We start from the raw sequence: 5,605 nt of genomic DNA, 5'->3' as shown, positions 1-5,605 counted from the left end.
AAAATAATGGCTTTATTTGTGCAGCAGTTTTCAAAACAGCGATTACAAAGTGCCTCAGAGAATGAAACACTCAAATATGCTAATAATAAACAAGATATAAATGTAATACACTGAAATGAATGGACATACAATAACACTACAATACAGGAACAATAACTAGCATGCAATAACTTTAATCCTTTAACCTTTAAGCTAGCGTGCTCCATCATCAGATCGAAATTTCATTTGTCTGATACTTTGAGAGGCTATACTTAAAAAATGACTGATGACATTCCCATCAGCCCACACTTTGTGTTTAATGATAATTGTCAAACGTTTACACTAAACCAACATGGTGAAAGGTCAACAACAAAATTGGTTTCACTTGGTGACTCATATGTGATGACAGTCCATTGTGCACAGATTAACACAGGTTAGAAGACATACTGCACATTTTTCTCCCTCCACCTCCCAGCTGCATTTTTTCCCTCCCTTGTCTCCTCCCACATCTCCATCATAGATACTGTAGAGTCTGTGGTTGGGACCAGGTTACATGTCAGCCCATGACTCAGTCACAAGTCACTCTCAAAAATGCACTCAGCATTGCCGACTACCGTACGTAATGCAGTCTGGCACGAAGTATTTACGCTCACAAACAGACGTGCATTCCTCTTAACTTTTGAGAAGGCGTGTGAGTAATGAGGCATGTTCATGTTTCATTTCCCGTCAGTTCAGGAAATTGTATGGAAAACAAGATGAGGCTTTAATTGAGCTGTTGGGGTCCAAACAGGATTCTTGAGATTGAATTTTAATGACCCAACTGTAGTGTTTTGATAGGAGGATATTCTTATATACTAAGGTCAAGGATGGCTGTTTCATGGCCTTTCTTGCTTTTTTGAGTCCAGATAAGAAATCCTAACAAATGAGAAAAGTGCAAACTGCAGGCCACAGATTAAAAGAATTAAATCTGTTCCTTAAAAAATGTTGAATCACTTGAGCTGGCTTGGTAAATTCACATTTGGAAGCACTTCAAATCAGCAATCGGCGCTCTTGAGTGTGACTCTTTTATAATACAATTGTTTCATCAGTGTTCAGAGTCCAAAAGTAGGATCATGACGGCTCTCTCCCAGGGAGCTGAGTGAATGATCTTATTGTGCTGATAAAACGCAGCATGTGTGTCCAGTCAGCTTTAGTGTCATCACATGAATAAAAAAAAAAGTATTCCAAACAACTCAATTTTAGCCTCTCTGACCTTCACTGGAAAACGGAGATTTACTTTGTCTGCTGTGTTGTTTTCCATCTTCTGTGGTGTTGTTACAACTCCCTCATGACGACCGCACAGGGCATCATTAAAATAGTGGAGTTTTTTTTCTATATTTTCCTTTTAAACCAGTTTCAAAGGAAGTTGTTGATGTTGACTTTAAGCAGAAAGTTACTTTACACACTTAAAGTCAAAGGAATTACTTTCACTACTTTGAATATATTTTAAGGTTATTTTTTTGGCTTTTTTTTCCCTTTTGTATGAGTCAGTGGGAAGAGACAGGAAGCACAGTGCGAGGGGGAGGGGGAGGTGTATGACATGCAACAAGGGTCCCAGGAGTTGAATGGCGGACGTTGCGGTCATGTGGTATGTGCCCTAACCATTAGGCCACTGGGGCGCCCAATTGCTTGGAATATTTGAATTGAAACCAAGGTTAAAAGGTTCAGCTCATCCAAATTACAAAAACAAAAACCTAACCTCTTCCTGTAGAGTTGGTTTGGTGATATGACAACATACATAAAAAAGGCATCATATATATTTGTCCACTGTCAGATATCAAAATCAATGAGCAGGACTGTTTTATATTAATATTGTTATTATGTTTCATGCATTCACTGGGTTGAATCTCACCATAAGGCTCATCCAGTAGCTGTTCTGGAGCTTTCGGTCATATCAAACGATCTTCCTCAGCTGATGGATTTTGCCCAGTTGTCATTGAATTTTAGAAGTTCAAATTTCCATCTGTCAGATTTCTCGTCCATGTAAGCCCATCTCGATCCTGTGATTCAGTCAAAAGCTCCTGAGCAGCTACTAATTGAACCTCGTAGTGAGATTGTTTTACCATCAACAAACTATAAATTCTCAAATGTTTCAAAAGTATTTTTTTCTCCCAGAAATCTTATCGGATGCATTATTAAGCGATATATCGTTTTATATACTGCATGTAAATGAGGATTTTTATCCATATCACCTATAACTAATGATTGTTCCCATAACTCATTAAATTGAGTTATAATAGAAACATTAGTTACTTATTTCAAGACCTTCTCATTGAGTACAGCTCACAGATTTGAGTTATTTAAAGTAAAATAACAGAAGTAAAAATTCAGAGCTGTGATAATGTAAAATAATGTTTCACTAAACATTATTGGATCAACTCAAAGATTAAATTTAAGAAGTTAAATTACATTTTATTGAAGATGTGCTGCTTTGAGATTTCGAGTTAACTTTTTCTTTTTTACTGCGTGGACATGAAGGACCTGAGATGACTCCAAGAATCAGTGTAGAGAGTGGAGGGTCTCGTATGAGGCGTGGCTCCTTTTCTTCTTCTGTGGTCTGTCAGTCAGAGTAATGTCGTCTAATTGCTTTAGCAGCCTCCACTAGCAGGGTCCATCTGGGCCCCAGAGCCCACAGAGGCTGTGCGGGTCGGGATGACGTGAAATGTGGAATATTCACTGTGGAGATTCAACCCTGTCCTTCCTCCTCCTCCTCTTCCTCCTCCTCCTCCTCCTGGGACCAAACAAGACTGCTCTTCTACATCCCCGCAAACAAGGTCAAACATATTTCAGGAAGAGTCATGGGAAAAGCTCAAACAAATAACAGCATCACATGGCCCCTTTATTTTTCATCTGGAGTTGATCTCGTGATAAGTTTTTAACGGCGTATAAAGACCAGGCTTGTCGCAGTCGCTCAACACCAACACTGAGTCATAAATGATGATCAAAAGCAGGACAGGAAATGTATATCACTGCATGACACACACATTTCTGAGTTTATGAGGGAACAGCACAGGCCCGGAGTTAGAGGAGAAGTCGTATTTTCACATTAGCACCTGTCACCACACGCCTACACTTTTAAATCCAAATGTTCCCTTTTCTCAGATAAATGTCCAATGTTAACTTAATATTTTTAAACTTGACAAAGTCATCTCAGCTCAAGGTCCACTTATCAGCTTTAAGAGTTTAAAAAGAGGTACTGTTCTCCTAAGTGGGCCTTGAGTTAAGATTTTGTATTGTTCTTAAGTTAAACAATTTATTTTCATGCTAAATCCTTTAAAAGATCTCTGGTAGACATCTTTTAAGACATATAAAAACACTCTGCTTGGAGCAATAAATTGTGTCGGATTGGATTCCCCTACAAAAAGACGTTGAAGCATTAGTTTAGTTTAACTGATGGACACAAGATGTCTCTTATTTAACTATAAAGTCCATCCTCAGTTTATGTGTGCTGAAAGAGTGAACGATTGGCTCCAAAATAGTTATGATGTCACAAATCCTGCTTGTAGGAACATGTCGTAACCTAACCCTCCTTCTGCAAAAAGATGTTAAAACAAGTTTGGACGTATATTATTGTGCACGTGAAATGTCGAACATCCAACTGAAGGAACAAGAGAAGATGATTTTTGACAAGAAGAAGATTTTTTAGTTAAAAATTGTGTTGTTTCTGACACAAATTAAATCTTTTTTTAATCATTCTTAGGTTCTCTCATGTGCTTCGGTCTCTAATTGTTCTGTTTTTGTTCCTTCTCTTCATGCTGTCCTTGGTCTTAGGTCTTCAGCTCGTCAGTCAAACTCCATTGAACAGTTTAAAAAGGGGCTATATTAATAAAGTCTGATTGGCTGATCTATATCTCTGTCTAAGTTAGATGTTTTCTGGCTACTGCAAAGCTAGAGGTATCAGACGTAAGGTGCTTCAGCAAACTGTCGTCTAAAATCATCGGTTCTGTGGAAAACTGCCCGTTTGAACTCCATCATCATGCGTGCTTTCTGTTCCCTCGCGCTGACATGGACACTAGCCTGGCACAGCCTCCATATAAACACAATCAGAGCAGATCAGCACAGAGGTTCTGAACTGTAAATATTTATGTGGATTATGTAAGTAATAGTAAGGGAAAGTCTGCATGAGAGCACCCACAGAAAGCCATTTTTGGGAAAGGCGGGGAGCGTTTCGTAGAAGGAGACTGTCAGGATAGTTTAAGGAGATATAACGGTCTTCATTAAGTATCATCAAAGAGGAGAAAACATTTTACAATATTGGACATTTTGTTTAATATATGAAAGACATTATTCTGAACCAGACTGCCAGTTCCAACAGTATGTGTAGATCTAATTTTACCATTTATTTATAGTTTTACCATTTATGTCACCATGTTTATTATGTTTTAATGTAAATAGTTGAAGGTTCCCACAAATCCCACAATTCAACTTTTCTTGTTATTTTGTATGCATATGTGACATTTTGATCCACCTTGCAGAAGAAATTATGATTTTTATGTAATTTTATATCAATTAGTAGAACAGGATTGTGGTTTTAAACATGGAAAAACACTTAATCCTCCTTTGTATTGTAAAGCTGTCTCTTCAAATAGAAAAATACATTATTCATCATTCTTATAACGAGCCACAACAAAAGAGGAGAGATTCACTTAGTAAGAACAAACTGAAATTTATTAAAGGAAATAACAATATGTACTGCAATGAGGTGTGAAAGTCAGCATCAGTGGTGTATGATAGTGCGTGAATGCAGTGGCTAATATGAAGTGCGTGTTGTTAGTGTTAAAAACGAAGAGAAGCAACGCAAATTATTGCAAAAATAAAATCCCAAACTTGATAAAGGGACTGACACACTGGTATCTGGACAGGTAGTGCTTAAGTAACTTGGGAACACTGGCCAGATGTTCCCAGTTTGCTCAATGGCCCCTCAACTCCACCCAGCCGAGGACCTGCAAGCCACAAACGGCACACACCAGTACACACAATACACACCAGTACACATAATACACACAATACACAGGACAAAGGCAACAGGCTGTCACAATCATAAAGCCTTTCTTTGACATATTGCAGGTTATGTTGCCTGTATTGAAATTTCTCTGCATGACTGCTCCAAGCGTTATCTTTCTATATTTTATATTGTACCTAAAAAGAAAAGTTCCTTCTCAGTAAAGAAGGTAAAGTGTGATTTCTAGGACAGCTCTTTATTTAATAGAATGGCGGTTAATGGAATATGTGAAGTTTAAGCTCCAAAGTAGAAATATATTTGACAAGCAAAAGTCAAAACATTCAAATAGCAAAAAAGTTTTGGGGAAAAAAGTGTCATTAATGTTGGATTATCATCCTGACAAATAAACAAAGCAGCTTAATTTAAATGTCTACAAACATCTTTTGTTTATTTTATTAATTATATGATGTGCAAAAACATTAGAAAATAAAGAAGTCATACAAATATCACAGGACATTTCTGCAGAATTTATACATACATTTCAATGTGCGAAAGGCTGAATAGGATTTTGTAAATACTGAGCGTCGTATCAGCTTTACACTGACGAGAGTGAGTTAGTACATCGCAGTGGTCACGTGCACAGCT

This window comes from Scomber japonicus, chromosome 15 (assembly GCF_027409825.1).
Source record: "Scomber japonicus isolate fScoJap1 chromosome 15, fScoJap1.pri, whole genome shotgun sequence".
In the NCBI taxonomy this organism is placed as follows: Eukaryota; Metazoa; Chordata; class Actinopteri; order Scombriformes; family Scombridae; genus Scomber; species Scomber japonicus.
This window is presented reverse-complemented; position numbering follows the sequence as displayed.